We start from the raw sequence: 18,419 nt of genomic DNA, 5'->3' as shown, positions 1-18,419 counted from the left end.
TTTTCTTTCTCCCATTTTTTACCCGTCTCTAGCCAACACAACAATATTTTTAACACACTATGAAACGGGACAAAAAATAACATTCCTTAAGAGAAAGATCTTCTGGTGAGCTTCTAAAGCTGAATTCAAAATATTCCTACACATTCTCCAAAGAAACTCATGGCATTCAGTGAATTTCCAGTTCCTGCATTTTTCCTACCTCAAGGGTAATGAAAAACTCCTTTAACGGACTTGGAATTAAGTTCTTACCTCGGGGTGCTGTGATCTTAAAGGTGTTTAAACAAAGACAGAACACTGGAAAAGAGTACAGCACTCTGTTTTCAGCTATACTATCAGCATTTTTTGTTCTTTGAAGAGCAGGTGCCCTCCTTTGGATACTTTTCCCCTGTGTCAGCATATATGGCAGTCAAGACAGCCACAACACACAGAGTATCCCCACACAATTTCAGAAGGCTTTAAGCACTCACCCAAGTAAGTACCACCACACCTCATCAGAAAGCTTCAGGCATCTGCCCATACAGAGAACCACCAGGCCACCTCAGGAGGCTGCAAGCATCTGCCCATACAGAGAACCACCAGGCCACCTCAGGAGGCTGCAAGCATCTGCCCCTCCTGTTCCTCTGCCCAACCTTTTACAGCCTCCTGTTCATGCACTGCACCTGGGTGCCCTCTGCTCCCTTTGGTGATTGGTCAGTGCACACCTGGGCACTCCCTGCCTCGTTACCTTCAATGGTGCTCACCTGCTTGGCACAGCTGTAGCCCATTGGGGATGAGGCTCCAGCCCCACTCCCAATTACCACAGAATGTGCACCTACATTCCTCTAAGTTGGAGATTGAGCATCTCAGGACTGCTTGGCAAGCCTGACTTACCAGTTTGTGTGAAAAGACTTTTTAAACATCTACCTTAATTAAAAAAAAAAAAATCACCTTTCTGCACATGATGCTACAATCCTTGTGACATGCTGGCAGGATTTTAGGCTACTTTCAAAGTGAAAATTGTCCAGCTGGATTCTGTTCAGCTGCCATTCAGCTGTCTGAGTGAGTTTCTATCAGGATACCAGGAGTAGTTTTGCATGTTAGGTGGCTTTGAAGTCTGAAAATACACACACTGGGTTTTTTTTAATATTAACTTCAAAAGATGGGTGCAAAACATCATTTGTTCTGTAGTCATACTGCAATTAGTCTTCTATTAATTTCTGTTAAGCACTTTAAAAAAGTGGTGCTGCACTTACTAAAGCAGATTTTGATGCAACAGCACAGAGGGAGAAAATTTGGGTAGAACAGTATGCAGACTCAGGAAAGACCTGCAAAACTGACTCTGATAATGCAATTCTTCAATACAGTACTTCTGAACCCAATTCTATTTGGCCCTTATCTGAAGGCAGATAGGCATTTTCTTAAATCGCTGCAATTCCTCCTAATGCTCTCATTGCAGCAGCTTCTTACTGGTAACAACCAACGAGGTGCAGAATGTTACTTCATGTGACAGCTCTTCAGCTGAAACAACACAGTTCAGCTTGTACAATCTGAATAAAATATTGAGGCTAATCTGGACATCCAAAACAGAAACAGGGGATAACACAAGCCATTTCAGGGAAGCAATCACATGAGAAGTCAACTCTGGCATAGCTACAGGAACTAAAAACAGTGGCAAGAAGAAAACAGAGCTTTGCTCACATTCACAATGGCACTCACATCAAAATAGTACTCCTAGTAGCTAGAAAATGATAGATTTAACAGTATGCTCTGGAGAGATTATTAATTGCATTTAGAAACCAAACAGTAGTAGTTATTGTTGCTCAAAGACTCAGCAAACCTTGGGCTGTATATTTAAGGTACTCAGAAGTATAATACACATGAGTATGAAGAGCAGCAGGTGACTGTAAATGAGATTAAAAAAAAAAAATCAGAACCATCTTCTTACCTTGCCATATTTCACCAAGAGCTGGATGTTGAGGCCTCCACACACTCATCTTCCCCCTGCCTCTGCTGACCTGAATTCCTGACACACAACAGTGGTGCTTGCAAACTAGCACCCAAATTGCTGCACAACTCTTTTTATCATCTCAGAGTCCATTTATGTAATTTTCAAAATTTTGGCAAATAACCTGCACCGGCTCTACAATATGATCTGAAAGCGACAATATTCTCTTTTTGTTAAAAGACTTGCTATGGATACAGTGAGTAGGAAAAATAGAAAGAGAACTTTGGTATGCTCAATGTTCCATAAGAGCAAGTTTTCATCATTAAGACATCCTCCTACAAGTAAGTGTATCACTTTGTAATTATCTTCCTTGAGATAATAGTTTATTTTTTTTTTTTTTTTGGATAAGTGGGGTGTTCTCCTCCAAGTGTTCAGTTGACTCTGCCTTAGTCTGCTTAGAAATACTCACTGGCACTACCTCAAAAAGCACCAGATGCACCAATGACATCAGCAGGGTGTTACCTGTGAGCTCTGCTTTTCTTTGTCCATGGCTACAGTTTCATGGTAGCAAATGGGTTTGTTTACAGATGGACCAGAAATTACTGAGAACCTCCCACGTGTCAATGAGCTCACCAAGTCACCAGGAGCACACCCAGCTCTGTTGGACAGGCTGTGACAAAGTCACAGAGAAAAGGATTTCAAGTACTAAGTTCCAGTGTCATTGCATCGATCCAGTCATTTCAATATACCATTCAGTAATTGATGATGTTCAAAAACATCTCATGCCGTTAAGCTTTCGACATTCCTTCAGCCCCCAGAATTACAAAATCGCTAAAGACAGTTTCACAAAGAGAAACAGATTTTCCTTTTCAATAAAAGCTCAAAAAGATGTCTAATGTTGAGATTTTCTTAACAGAAAGAAATATTTTTATAATTAGAAAATAAAAACATAGAATTGCCATTAATGCAGTAATAGAGGACTCTACCAAAAAATTAACCAGGAACAGAGTAATAAAAACTAATATTTCAATTATGTACTTCAGAAAACTATTCAGTAATTACCAATAAAACCAACAGGTGTCCTATAGGGAGCTGATTTACCCATGAAATTGAGTCAGAGAAAAAGGAATTCAGTACCTCAAATCCCTTCTCCAAGGTAGTCATAGTGATGGAAAGCCCAAGCCATAACTTTATGGTGCATAGTTGAGGAACACTGCAATTACAGCTGTATTTGCTCTGTATCAGGCTCATTACAAGCATAAGGATGAAAATTGCTTTTCACTTGGTACTAATTCCATTTTGTTGACATCTTATTAGCCATGTGGGTCTTAAATGCTGACAAGACCACTAATAAGGGGGGAATTAATGAATTAGGTAATTTAGAACATTTTGAGTAAATAAATCTTTAGAGTAATTACCCTCTACAATACCATTTTAAGACAGTTAATGTGGCACATTTTTACTGAAGAAGCATTTTTAGTAATGTAAACATATTAAGATTTTTTTCCATCAAGGAAACACAGTCAGTAAAAGGTTAACCAGACAATACTGTTAAGGCAAAAACATTGGACAGATTATTACTACATTAGCTTAATCAAATACTTGCTAGAATAGCTTTACACTGTCACAAAAATCTCTGAATGTTACTTATTTCTACAGAAGGTCAGCCTAAAAAAAACTAAGGAGGGGAGATAAAGATTTTTTTTTGAGAGTAAATTACTCTGTTGTACTTAGCAGTGCAGTGAAAAGGGATTCTCATTTCAATGAGAAATCAAAGCAATAGCGTTTTTATCTTTCAGTGAAATAGCCTTCTTTATGTGCAGTAGAACTCCACAAACAATGCCTTACTAACTCTATTTACAGTTAAATACCTATGAAATCATAGCTTCACTGAAATTACTACAGGACCTAAGACTACTGTTTTTATTGGTGATCAGAGTAGGCAATTACAGAGCCAACACTATTTCCAAGTCATCTGAATGTAAAATACACAGCAAGAAATGAAACACTTGAAGTATCTGTGAGGAATAAATTCATCATGTAAAACAGCAATACTACCTGACTATTTCTGCCACTGACCCACACCTGCTGACCTCAAACAAGTTTTGTGTCTGTTTTTAAGTCAGGGTTTTGTGGACTCACACCCATTACTGTTTCTACAGTTTCACAAAGATTCTGGTTTCTGCTGATGCTTTCCATAGCCAGGTTCCAGCTTAGGTACATCCAGCAGGAGAATACACAGATGTTCCTGCCTTAGCTGTACTCTGAAACACCAAACCACTCACTTCTGCTTTGATTTTTATTTGACAGATTCCTTTACTGTGTCAAATTCTATCAGCCACTGTGAGTCATCCCCAAAGTTCACGTCACTGCTTTGATAAAGTTATACAGGTGAAGGTTTCCTGAGGCCAGGTGGCCTCCAGCCTCTGAAAAGGACTCAATGAGCTATTAGGAATTACTTACATGGAATGAGCTGCTGTGCTCAGATCACATTCAGCACATCGGCATTTGTCAAATCTTTGATTATTAATAGGGCCAGAATTTCATTCCAAATATAACCAGGGAATTTGTGCTTTGGGCTTTGGCAGAACAAGATTTCACATACTGAATTGAAAGGAAAAGGCTCACATGATGTTAAACAGCACAAACCTGAATAAGAAAGAAGCCTGAAAATAAGTTTTACTCATGTGCAAGTTCCCCTGGGGGTTTCCTGAGAAAGTGATTAATATTTGTGTACTCATATGGAAAAAACACTGTTAGAATCCACTTTTACCTTGCTCGAGTCAAAAAAACATGAACTGAAATCAAAGCATATTAGTGACAATAAAATATTCATGCTCTGGATTTCTTATGCAAACTTTTTCAACACTGCATTATTAAAGACGCCTAATTGTAGTGGAGATTGCCAGAGGACAAGCTAATTTTACTACACACTTTATATTTTTAACTATAAGATTCTTTCTTGTGAAATCTACCAGGACCCTAGTAGAAGTTCATCATGTCCTCCAACATTCACTTGTTAGTATTGAGTCAAAATTATTCACAGGAGCCAGTAACTTACAAAAATATTATGCAATCTATCAATTTTTTGTACAGCTTTCATCTGTGTTAGAAAGAACAATTTATTTTAAATGGTTCTTGCACAGACTGCATTCAGAGAGTGTTATATCCAGTCTCATTTACCATAGCAAGAAATGTCTCATAATTAGTATTGCCAATATGTAGGCACACAACTTTGATTTAGGCAGGGGTGGGTAGCATTAAACTACTCCAAGCTGCTGAAGCAGATGCTGGAAGCCAAAGATCCCCAGAGCAGCAGTATAATTTAAACATGTCACATTCTTCCTACAAGATCTAAAGGGACTGGCAGATCACACAGAAGCTCCTTTACCCAGTCTGTGCTATCTGGGGACCCTCAGCTTCTTTCAGTGGCACAGCAACATAGAGAGCACCCAAAAAGCAATATCATATTTATATCAGGAAAGGACTGTATTACTCAAGAATGGGGTCACTGAGCTGCAATTAAGACAGATTTCAATTCAGAAGAATTCTACTCTCAGATATGAGTTTTTCATGAAAGGCCCAAAGCATCCAGCCTTCAACCCCAGCCTGGAGCCCCCTCTTGATTGTAAATGAGCATATCCCTCCGTTTAAAGGAGGACACCTCTCCTGGAACAAAAAACACTTTCTTCTATTTGGTACAAACTAAGTCTTCTGAGGCACTTGCACAAAGTTACAGACACCTCAGTAACTGTGTCTCCTTACTACAGCCTGGGCACAGTAAAGTTGGTCAACTCCTCAACAAACCACAGCTTCAGACATCTGTGCCTGGGAAGAACAGCACAGAGGAAATGTATTCAGGGAAATAATGGCACAAACAGCCCTGCAAATCCAGGGAAATGAAGAAGGTACCATATTGTAATGATTCTTGTTCATTGCAGATCACTCAATTTTTACTGGCATTTTACCATTCTCTGATCTGCAGAATAACTAGAAACAGTTGTAGATGAATGTTCAATTTCAGCAGAAATACTAACTTGTTCAACAGAATCTGACTTGTTTCATTACACAGATTAATAATGGCTCTTTTCTACAGTGTGCTATGCAGGATTTCTATTAAGCAGCTCCCTGCTTATTTCACATTGCTCCAAGGAAAAGAATAAATTGACTCAGCTCTTCTTAACCCAGTGGATTCATGACCCACATCTTAGTCTACTGCTGGTTGCTTTTCTCTTTCCAGTGTTACAGTCATAGTTGTGGTGCATTTAGTTAGAAAACAGAAGACTTAGGTCTCCCTAATTAGAAAATTCAGTCATTTGAACAGAAATATCTTCGCTTGCTGAAAATGGGAACAGGCACGTCATCTGTTGTAATGTCAGCCTCTGTGTTCCTTATTCCTACAGCAGATTTGCTTTCCCTCATGGCACTTGTACAACCCAAAAGCTGCCCCTAAGTACTAAATTATACACTATGGCTCTTGTCATTCAAGGCATGTAACACACTGAGCAGCCCAATAGTTATCTCTATTAAATAACATGAAAGTACAACAGGCAAACCCAAGTCAAGTAGAAATTAAGGTGCCCAAGATAAAGCTGTTGGTTGTACCCCTGTTATTCACTGCATTATTCCTTCCTAACAGGAACTCCATGAGAAAAACCCTGCTATCTATTACACTTACAATTAGTTCCTAAATATTCACATTACTAATAGCAATCAAGTTAAAGAGAAAGCATACATATTTGTGTAATTAAACCCTAGCACATCTGTGAGCCTAAGGTAAAGATACATAGACTTCATAAAAACCAGCAGTTCTAAGAGAAAAGGATCAGTACAAAACTGAAAAAAAAAAATCTGGCCTTTTTTTTAATGATAAAATTAGGGAAAGAATCAAGCAAAGAATGTACAAATAATACTGTCCTTGAAGTAAATTGAAAATTTGCCAATTATTCCTAAAAGAAACAAAACATTTTAGACCCTGAGTTCAAAACACAACTAAGACCATGCCAAACTTTATTCCAACCTTCCTTTTAACCATGAAAAAGCTTTATTATTTAGGCATTCTAGAATTTTTGGCTTTGTTGAAGAAAAACACCCAACAGCAGTAAGCAATTATGCAGACTCATTTGTACTGTAGAAGTTAAATGTTTACTATACTTTCAGATTAATAATTGCCCTGTATAGAGCGACCCAATCCCTTTAGAAGTTTGCATTTCACATTTAACCTAGTCCCATAATTTAATCCTGATAGTCTCATGCATTACACCAGGGCTGAAAGAGTGTCCCATTACCTGAAAGCAAGGTTTTTATGCATGAGATAATTAGAGTGCTACCAGCTAGCCCCACAGTATAGACCGGAATAGATGAACCAATTATTATTTTTTATGCTTTTATTTTACGCAACTCTTTCCTATTCCTAGGTGAATAAAAGAGATAATACAGACTGCCACATTTACATGAATTTAGACCTTGGACACTTGCTGTCTCTCAGGAGAGCCCATTTGGAATTTGATTGAAAGGTGTCAATGTTGTTTTAGGATCTGTACCCATCCTTTCCCCCGAACACAGTGACCTGAGTGGGACAGCAAGGACACTCCCCATCACAGCTGGATGAGAACAAGGTTAGGAGTCTCTGTTTCCTTCTCCTTCCTGCTTGGCTCAGCCAAAGCAGCTCAGCTGAGCTGTGCAAAGATGACTGCTCCAGGGAAAAGGCAGCAAAGCCAGCACAGCTCAGAACAGGTAATAAAATAACAAGAACTCAAGAATAAATATTTGTCATGAAAGACAAGAAAATATTTCATTCTGTGCTTTAGTCGTGGGCAAAAGAGAATATAGGTCCTGTCAGACATTCATCAGCCAGAAGATAAGTAGAAGGAACTGATTTCAATTCTGTCACATAACTTATTTTCTTGGCAAACAGGTAAGTTTTTTTGTATTTATTCAGTAGAGAACATATCCACTAAAGCAATCTTTTTTTCAAGTACCAACCTGAAAGGGATTATCTACTGGTCTATAAATATGAAACACTGCCTGAATGCTTAACTTTTTCAGTTTTCTCTCCTTGAACTCAGGAGAATTAAACCAGGTAGAAATTCACTCTTCTTTGATGTTGCCAGAACAAGGTCTGCAACACAGCATCAAGTTCATGCTGCATGCACAGACATTATCATCCTGCTACCTAAAACTTCAGCTGAAAAATTGTGCTAAACTGGCAACATACTTGTATCCTTTTCAGGGAGGAGCTGCAATGAGTATTCAGCTTTAATGAATATCAGTGCAGAACAGAACTGTAAACATGAAGGGTTTTCTACTCCTCATGGTCTACTTCAGACTTAAATATCACTCATCACAAATCAGGATGATGTAATGCAGTTCTCCTAAAAACACATTACATGAAGAAAATGAGCTGATTTCCATTACTGACTTGGCAATCTCCATTTCTGTAGCAGACAAACCATAGAGGTCTGGGTTTGCTTTAATGTAACTGAATAATTCTAAATTGATTTACAGTGAGGCATAAATGGGTAAATACAACAGCCAGTATTCATTAAAGGTAGAGATTCAGAAAGACTAACAACTCTTATAAATGCATATTCTCTTCCTGAGAGGCACAATCAATCAGGAGACAGGTCTCACCAAAGACCACAGGTTGCCTATATTCCATCACACAGCCAGTACAAGGGAATCTGGCAGTGCAGACAAAGGTTTCACACTCACACCCTGGAGTTAAATACCCAGTCTGGGCCCCCAAATCTGGCACCTCCATAAAGGGAATAACCAACCCAGTAACTGCTGGATGAGCTGAGAACAAGCCTCTAACCTGGGGCTCAGCTGTGCTTCCTGCCCACCTCCAGCCTCAGAGCCTGCCATTTCCAGCAAGTTCCAAGCAGCCTAGAGACAAGTAAAACATGGCTGTAGGAGCTACTCAAGTGTTTGAAAAACTGAAAGAAGATAGAATTTAAAGGATCTCTGGGATTACACCTATGTACAGTACATATAGAAATGCCCCTTGACAGAGAAGTAAGACTGTAACACTAGGAACAGTAGCTGAACACAGCAACATTTTTATCTTTCACTTTGTATTAACTTTGGAACTCAGCAACAAAGAAACAAAAACAAGGCTCTCCTTCCAAGCACTTACCTGACAAGGATGAAGTTGGCACCTACCAGAGACACCTTACAGTAACACTGGGGGCTCACTGCTGTTATCGACACACAAAATCACAGCATGAATAAGGCCAGGAAATACAGGACACACTTTTAGTAAAGCACAGGGGTCAAACCTCAGGTGCTCTGAATCTTATGAGACAAAGTCACTACTTTCTGGGCTTTTATTGAAAACTGCAGGCCAGCAGAAGCTGTAAAAGGTGCCTTGAACAGGCAAAAGCAGGATTCTCCTGAAAAGCCAAGTGAGCTCTTTGCAATCAGGCACTCTGAAATGAGAAAATATGTATTATTATCTTTCACACAGATTCACATATGCACTGAAACAAACCAAATATTTCTAACAAAGAACGGAGCATTCTTGTTCGTCTCACTTTTATTAGCACTAATTAAGCCCGTTTGTTAAAAAAAGCTGCAACAGACAAAGGCATATGGAAAAACTGAAGGATTCTCATCTATCATAGGAGCCAAATATCCTGGCAATATTCACTGAGCTTTATACAAAAAGCTTGAGCTAATCATAACAAAACACAAGTCATGTCAAATATTGGCAGCTTCCCTAAGCCCCTAAGGGAACATAGTTCTATAAAACCAATGTATTAAAAGTATTAACACTGAACTTTTTTCTGGTTGATGCCATAAGAACCATTTACACAGGCACTTATGGTGTTAACATCTGAAACTTTCCTTTTTGAAGCCATTAATACCATTTAATACAAGATCATTATTTGCTGTGCGTATGGAATTTCCTTACACACCATTTGATGCTTGTCCTCGACTCACACTTTCTACTTGCGAGCAACTCTCCTAATCTCTCCTTCTAACATGACTTCTTGCTATTCAGGTGAATAAATGTCAGCAAATAAAATGCTTACCCCCACTACTTACAATTTGCTTTTGTAGAATGGAAACAATTCTGGAGATGGCCTTTCTGGCACCTCTTTAGCTGATGCTGCTACTTGAACCCCGGGAGGGTTAAGGACTAGCACAGACCTTCCCCTGGGAGGCTGCCAGCAACTACAAGTGTTTATTTCCAGGCAAAGATTGCTTTGCTAAGTCAGTTTCAGGGAGAAAGAACCAGTAATTCACCTGTTTGGGCCCCCTTTCAAAACAAACAAATAATTCGATCAAAACAGACACACACACTTGTCTCCATCTAATTCTAACCACCAGAAGGAATAGCAAAGAAAACAAAATGCCAAAGTGATAAAACTAACATTATACTGCTGTGTAAAAGCCATCTGTGCTACAGAAATAATACACATTTACCAGTGGGGCAAGCAAATCTTGTACCTTCTAGTGCCCCATATTTGCAGTTTGAATAACAAATAATAAAAGGTGAGGCAGTTTTCCATTTCATATCTGTAAAATTTTAAGTAGATGTCTTCAATAAAGCAGCGCCCAGAGCTCAAATAACAACCTGAAACAGCACTATTTTACCAAAATGCTTCTATAAAGCCATGGGGCTGCTGCTTTTTTAATCAAATTTCATTCCCCAGCAATAATTTTAATAGCTACTTTAAACCCACGCCACTCCCTCAAAGCAATGTTGAGGTCTGATAAACCCAAAATCATGGACTTGCTTTCTTCTACGAGAGAAAAAAGTTTTAGTAATAGCTATTTCTTTTATTAGCATCCTGCTGGTTAGTTTATTAAGTATATAAGATAAGGGAAGCAATTATCCCTCACACATCAGTTCGACAAGCAGGGTTAACCCTCACCCGCCTGAAAGTGCTCAGCAGGGTCTTTTCTCCAGCCTCAGGGACTGACAGATACACATACAGTATATGTAGATATACACGCCTATGTAAAATTATATATAAATATATATATAAATCCACAAGCAGAAGGAAAGGACCTCGTACCTCACCCAGTGCCACAGCCAAAAGCAAAACAGCCGCAAGGGGAGGCGGCACGGACCGTCCGTAAACAGCCCCTCGGAGCGCTACTCTACTTAAAAACCCAAAACTTTACTTTCCTGAGACAGGGAAGGAAGCTTTTCGCAGCCACACCGCGTTCAGAGCCAGAAAGGAGCCACCAAGCTGCCCGGGAGAACGCCAGCGCCGCTCGGCAGCCCTGAGGAGCGGGCACCAACCCGCCGGGAGAACGCCGCGCCCTCACTGCCCTGAGGAAAGGGGCTCAGAAGCCTCTCAAAGTGCGGGAACGCCGTCCCGTCACACCTGCCCGCACGCAGAGATCCTCAAAAGAGTGGGAAGAAGCTCCACCACGCGCCTTCCCAGCCTTTTGAGGACTTGTGCGGGCGGGCAGCTGTGAGGGGCAGGGTCTCGCCGCCCTCAGAAGTCTGAAAAAGGGCGGGAAGCCGTGAGGGGGCGGCGTTCCCGCCCTCAGCCTCGCCTCGGGGCCGGCGGACAGGTGGGGACGGACCGGCGAAGCCCAGCTGCCTTTGGCAAGTTCTTTTTTAGCCCTCGTTTTTTGTGCGTTTTCTTTCTGTGTGTTTGTTTTTGGTGGGTTTTTGTTTGTTTGTTTGTTTTTTTCGGTTTTTTTTGTGGTTTTGTTTGTTTGTTGGTTTGGTTTGGTTTTTTGTTTGTTTTTGTTTTTGTTTTTGTTTTTGTTTTTTTGGCCCCGAAAGCCCCCTCAGTGCCCTATGAGGGGAGCCGGCTCTTGACAGGGCTGCCAAAGTGAACCAGCCCTTCCATGGGGTGCCTCCCTCAGCCCCCAAACCAGAATAAAACACCCTCAGAAAGCCCCATTTAACACAGAAAACAGAACAGACTTTCCAGTGTTCCTAGATTATTTATGGAGAATCTTTTCCTATGTTCCTCAAACGCTGGAAGTGTTCCTCAAATGGTAGAAGGCAGATCAGCAGAAAAAGTGGTTTAGAACCAGGCTGGCATCACTGGAGTCTCAGTCTAAATAAGTTCTGAGAAAATATGAAGAGAGTGATAACAATGACTTGCGTTGCTTGTGCAAAGTCCACTAGAAAAATTGTAAATGCATTTCTTTGTTACAGATAATTGCTGAAATGGAACTGAGAAATATCACGGCGGCATTGGCATGAAACTTGCAAAAGAAAAGGATTGATTTATACAATGTGTGCAGGTGTTTATTCTGAGGAGTTTTTTTATAAAGCAAGTTATATTTATAAAATATGAATGTTATTTTAAAAATCTGAAGAAACAGGGAAAAGCAGAAACTGACAATCTGCTTTAAATCTAACATAGCATCTCCAACACCAAATGCTATCTCATGCAATGGTTGCTTTCCAAAGTAATTTAACAAATACATCTTTGAATGTGCCATCTATTATCTATCTCCTGCATGTTTAATGACTGCTATATAGTTAGAAGTCTGGAGGATTCCATGAAGTTTCTTATATGTGGCTTACAAATCTTCGTAAACTCTTAAAGAAGTTTACTGTGGTCTATGAGTGAGTGTGGAGAAAAAAGGTTTGGGTTGGTTTGGTTTTTTTTAAAATTTGCTTGCATGTTGCTAACTTAACATTCTAAATAACTCCAGTATGTTTTCACAGGTTCTTGCTGGATTTGAACAGTTTCCAGAGAAGAAATTGTCTGATCTAGAGTATGATTTTCATTTAATTGTAGAGGAAAGATCTTAGGAAATTTGTAATACTCTCTCAGGTTCTGAAAAACCTTTAGAACAACTTTATACTGATGACTGGGTTTAATACTCTGCTCTTCATTCATGAAAACAAAAACTTGGGTCAAAATTAATTTATTACAAAGTAGGTCTACCTCTGCTTATCAGTTCTGCCAAAAACCTTGTTATGTACTAACAGATATGTAATGTCCTTTTGAAATCCTGTCCATGAATTCCATGTTGGAGTCCCCAAGTTCAGGAAAGGCTTTCTGGGAAGTCTTAGTGAGATAATTTTGTGTGAAGGCTTAGCCTGTAACCGTTCCATCCCTACAGCGTTGCCTGTGCAGATGAACAGTGGCATTGCAGGTAAGCCTGCTGAATACATTTCCTGAGCACAGGAACCACAACAGTCAGTCATGTAGCAGATTTTTCACTTGACACATTTGCATTTGTTCCTTCAATGAAAAATGCTGTGTTCAGTCTGTGCGAGCTAGCAGCAACTGGAGTAGGATTTGTGGCATTCTGGTTTTGCTCCTGGCGTGTTTCACTGACCCGCGGTTATCCTGGTTATTCCTGTACAGAAGGAGCTTTACAGCTTGGGAAACGCTTTGTGACTTCCCTTCTCATAAATGTGGTGGAAAGGCAGGAGAGTGGACGTGCGAAGTGAAGGGGGTGGTGCCAAAAGGAGGAGGAGAAGACAAAGCAGGAGTGTAACAAATAGCACGCTGGCTTCAGCTGTGGAAGGCCGTGAAGGCTGCTGGAGCAGGGCAGGGCACGGCACACGTGGGTGAAAGGCTTTCTCTGCAGCCAGAGCACCGAGGCCATCATCACACAGACAATGTCTAAGGACTGATTAATTTGATTGTGTAATTGCCAAACTGTTGGATTGATTAATCAGCCAGAAAGAGGCAGCTTGTGGAATATTGGGCCATCCTCTGAAAGAGAAAAACGAAACTGGCATAAAACTGGCAGCGCAAGGGTGATTCTCCATTCATTAAAGGGTGTGTAATGTAAAAGGTTTAAAAATGGCTTGTTCCTGAGTTAGTGGAGTTTCTCTGAGGCAATATTCTCACACATGTTCTCTGGTGCTTTTTGTTATAAATGCAATTATTCTTTAACACAGCATTCAGTTGGACTGCAGGTTTTAGTGTTGCTTAGGTAATCTGAGCTTTGAGAATTTATTTCTGGACTAGAGTAGATCTGCTGGCATTGACATCTTTGAAAAGGTTGGCTACTTGAAATTCAGTTTTGCCTGGGTGATCCTGCCATTTTCCAGAGATAAGGAAAGTGTGACATTAACAATTTTAACATTTTGTTACAGAGTATTTATTATGAAATGACATCTCAAGTATTCTATATTTCAACAAATTATTGCTGGGGATGCATTTTGCTTTTGAATTCATGGGATGATGTTTAATTTAATATTCATTCAGAAGTACTCGGTGCCATTTACCATGACAACCAAAAATCATGAATAATATATTTATATCATCCATTAATAACCATCCAGCCAGTTCAAAGTTTCATGCTAATACATTCTGGAAATCTGAAAATTATTTATACAAAACCCCGAATGAATATAAAATTGAAATGCTTAAGAATTTAAATGATGCAATGAAATGCCATTGCATGTTATTTTCTTCTAATACTTACTCATCAATCCTAATTTCAGTACCAGCATTTAGAAACAACATCAGCTCTTATATCTTCTCAAAATACTGGAATTTTGAGCAAAGACTATAGTCTTTTTCCTTTGATTGCATTATTTCCAGACATTAATTGGAAATCTTTATTTAAACAAAAGTGGTCTTTTTAAAGACGGATTGCAATGCTCATCAAATAAGGAGGGTGAGGTCAGAGGTGTCAATCCTTATTCTTTAAAAAAAACCAATGAATCCAGCCATGAGAACTGGTCTCAATCTGTAATCACAGCTACCTAAATATCCTGATTAACCTCTGTAGTGATGGCAAATCCACACACAGCTGGTACTAATAAGTAAGGTTTGCTGACCAGGCTGCCTGAGAAGTTCATATGTACATAAATACCTTTATCATTATCACAGTTAATTACCTAACAATAGCCATTGAAGATTAGTTTTTGCAAAAAATAGCTTAGACTGTAAAATACTGAATAAATCGGCGGTCATGCAAACTGCATCCCAGTTAAAAACCAGCACAGTGGTGCAGAAAAGCAAAGCTGTTGAGTGTGTGCATCAGGTGTGCAGTGAAATCTTCAGGCAGGTCAATTGCTTTGAAAAGGAAAAATATTTGTGATTTGAGGGAAGAGCCAATTTTAACACCAATAGAGAGGGTATAGGACCCTAAGGAAAAATACCTTGAAGTGTCAGGAAATCTTTGGTTTGCTTATTTCTTTCTGCTTCACTGATATTAAGGATTTTTTGTTAGCCCAGTCATTTTGACCAAGGCCAAATGACTGTGCTTAGGCAGTTCTTTTTTGGTACTATAAAACCTGAGAAATACAAAACTCTTCAGGAATATATTTTTATCAGAAGTTCCACTTTCTCTGTGTATCCCTTTAAATCAGCAATTAAGGGGAGTGAGACAGTTTTAAAATCTCTTCATAGTGTGGGCTGGAAGGCAGCTCAGGAAGCTGAAGAATGTTACCTCACTAGGTCACCCTCACTGCTGACACATCAACCTGGAAATCAAGGTTTTGAGGCAAAACAAGGAAAACTGAAAATAAAAGCCCAGGTGAAGATAAATTGTACAGTAGGCAGGGCTGAAATATTTTTGCTAGAAAAGTTTGAAAATTATTTTGTTTAAATAATCTGGTTTAAACTCTAGAGAGAATGTTTTCTTGAGCGTGAAATTATTGAAACAATAATTTTGAATAACAACTTGTGAAGGATATCCATCTTATAGACAATAGATTTCTTTCTGTATTGTTTTCCTTCTCTTTTCATGAACAACAGTAAAATACATGTGTTATAGTAGTAAATTACCAGGTTTGGCTGTTTTCAAGCCAAATTTAGTCTAACAAAAAATGCGGGGAAAAAAGTAATAAGAAAGCAAAGCAGGTTTTTTAAATTATGTGGTTTTCATCAAATAATGTTTATTCTGATGTTGCATTATCTGGCCATACATTTTTGGGCTAAAACCATTAATTATTTCTCATATATCCTTAAATAAAACCAGCCCAAGTCTCTCAGTACAAACACTCCTGCTTTAAATTCTGAGAACCTGAGTGTTGTGTGCAGTTTTGCAGTAATACAGGTTTTTAGAATGTCTGATTTTATCCTTACATTATGTTATATGTATCAGACAAAATCTAGCATTTGATCAAGGTGCTGACTGCTATTTTTTTATAGCTTTTACTGAAATTTCTGTATGACATTATTTGGCCTGGAATTTTCATTGATCAGTTTTGATTAGATTTTGGGTTTTTTTTAATTTGGTAAAAAGGATTTGATATTATTCTAATTCTGCTTTCATTTTGAAAGCAGAGCAATGAGTCGGGCAGTAGTCCAAGTTTACAGAGCTGTGCTGTTGCTGATTACAAAGGGGAGGTTTTCTCTTTCAGTGATGGAGAGAGGGGAGCGCTGAAGCATTTGGGAAGAGGAAGCCCTTTCCTGACAGGCGGTGTTGGCCGGGCGCTGTAACACAGCATCGGACTGTGCCGGAAAGGTAATCCGTGTGCCGGGCTCCATCTCACCAGAGCTCTGCAGTGCCATCAGGAGCACAGCAATGAACATCCACCTTCCTGCCCCTTATCCCCTGCCACTGAGGCTTTCTGGATGCAGGGCCTTAGCCTTTGATCAGTTTATTGATCTTTCAGTGTAGGATCTAACTTTGCTGCAGGGGCACCATAAATACAGTATTGCACGAGTCATTTATTTTTATTGATTAGTTGCCACTGCTAAATTCTGGCTACTGAATTAATGGATGCTGAATAACTACTTTGATTAATGAAGCTAAAATTGGCTTTAGCATCCTGCGCTAACTACAGGCAATTTTTTCTATTACAAAGCTAATAATTTCTTTTTTTATGATCCACAATTAATTTCATTATTTGACTTATCCTTGGCACCTCACTGGAAGCCACAGAGTAATGAAACAGGAGCTATTTATAAATGTTCATAATTTACAGTATCACACAAGAACATCCTTACTCTAAGTGCATACTTAAACACTAGAATTAGTAGGTGAATTTGACCAAATGACTGCATTTCAGAAGGTAAAATTTTAGAAGATTAATTTGAGGTGCTGCCTCTTTTGCCACTGTTTTGGCACATTCTAGATGTGTCTTCACAAGGTAGGTGAAAACATTCATGAATAAGTGTTCTGACACACAGTTCAGGTGTCATAGAGGTGTTGTCTTCCATATTTCCTTTTTTACAAAAAAAGTTCCATCTTTATTTATTTGGCATTTGATTTTTATTGGAACATATTTTGGAAGATATGCATTTTCCTTTCTTCCTTGGTAAGTATAAGGTGGGCCCATCTTTTCTTTTTCCTGAGCCTTCTCTACACAATAAAAACCCCTAGTGGAGGTGAACATTGCTCACCCTCCATAGGTGGTCTAGAGCCTAAGCATCAACATTGTGAGAGTCACTAGGAATGTGTGTAAGAAAGCAACTCATCACAAGGGAGAATAAGACAGTTGTAAGGCAGAGAATTCCCAGATCTGTTTGGCAAACTACTTTGTTAGAGCTGCTTGGAAAATGTGACGCACTGTGGTGACTTCCCAGTGTTGAGGAATGCAGTCAGTGCAGGAGACCAGCGGAGACACAGCAGGAGAGGAAGACTCCAGACTGTCAAGCACTCAGACTGTGAGGGTGTAAAAAGCCAGGGTTTCCTTTGTTTGGGGTTCCTCATTCCAGACACCAAACTGGAGCTGCTATTTCTCTTATTGCACCATGAGTAAAGTATTTTAAGGGTTGTGATGTCTGAGGCTCTGCCATGGGGATCCTGGGGTCCAGCCGATGAGGAGACCTGGTCTGGCTGTGAGTGTGGAGTGCCCAGGTGTGAAGGGGCCTCAGTCCCAGGTGCAAGAGTGACTCCAGGGTGTCCAGACAGGCCAGGTTCCTTAACAACTGCAGTTAACAGCTCTCAAGGTTTTCATTAATTTTTATTTGACAAATAGCCCAGGTAAGGTATCTTTATCTGTGGCAGTATTTGTTCATGTCCTAGACTCTTTTGACTAACCTGAAGCGATTGGTCCTTTGATCATATAACAAAAATGCAGATAATCATTTTGAGAGAGAACCCAGGAGTTGGAAGGTGTGTTAATTTATCAGGTGTATTGGGCTGGAGTTCTGTAGGGTTTGTGATAAGGCATTATCATGAGAGATTCTTTTACACAAAGAAATAAAGCCATCACACCTAATCTTGATGGGTTTATTTAGATATGAATCTATAGCTGACATCAAAGAGTATGACTTGTATGTGTATTTATAGTATTACATTCCATTGTAATGAACATTCTTCCAGTGGGAAATAAACTTAGCTTTAAAGTAAAAAAAGGAAAAAAAAAAAAAAAGCTTAGATTGTTCCTATATATTCATTTACATTTTTGTAAATAAATTATATATATTTATAAAAATATATATTTATATAAATATATATTATATAAATATATGTTTCACTCTTCATGGAGGGATAAAGTTATGTCCAGTACATTCATGCATTTCTAGACTTCCCTGTTAAACAAGAATACTGAATTCTGGGTTTTTTTCTTCTCAGTAAGTTGTTAGATTGTACTGCCATGCTGTATGGAAAGCCTTCAGCTTGTTTATATAAGTAGCAGAGGCATGGG

The 18,419-nt window shown here is 39.2% G+C and overlaps 2 long non-coding RNA genes across 2 annotated transcripts; one reads left to right on the top strand and one right to left on the bottom strand.

Annotated features, from left to right (window-relative positions):
• Window positions 1-9,238: 9,238 nt before the first annotated feature.
• On the bottom strand, window positions 9,239-11,372 carry LOC128806746 (uncharacterized). The gene is made up of 3 exons (XR_008436930.1): window positions 10,951-11,372; window positions 9,974-10,187; window positions 9,239-9,354 (listed from the first exon to the last, which is right to left on the bottom strand). It is a non-coding gene; the product is annotated as an uncharacterized LOC128806746 (long non-coding RNA).
• A 16-nt stretch (window positions 11,373-11,388) lies between these two features.
• On the top strand, window positions 11,389-18,043 carry LOC128806747 (uncharacterized). Its single transcript, XR_008436931.1, has 4 exons — window positions 11,389-11,458; window positions 12,057-12,145; window positions 12,576-12,625; window positions 16,185-18,043. It is a non-coding gene; the product is annotated as an uncharacterized LOC128806747 (long non-coding RNA).
• The last annotated feature ends 376 nt before the right edge of the window (window positions 18,044-18,419 follow it).

The sequence above is a fragment of the Vidua macroura genome, chromosome 4 (genome assembly GCF_024509145.1).
Source record: "Vidua macroura isolate BioBank_ID:100142 chromosome 4, ASM2450914v1, whole genome shotgun sequence".
Lineage (NCBI taxonomy): Eukaryota > Metazoa > Chordata > Aves > Passeriformes > Viduidae > Vidua > Vidua macroura.
The sequence above is the reverse complement of the archived record's forward strand: the minus strand, read 5'-3'. Positions and strand labels throughout refer to the sequence as shown.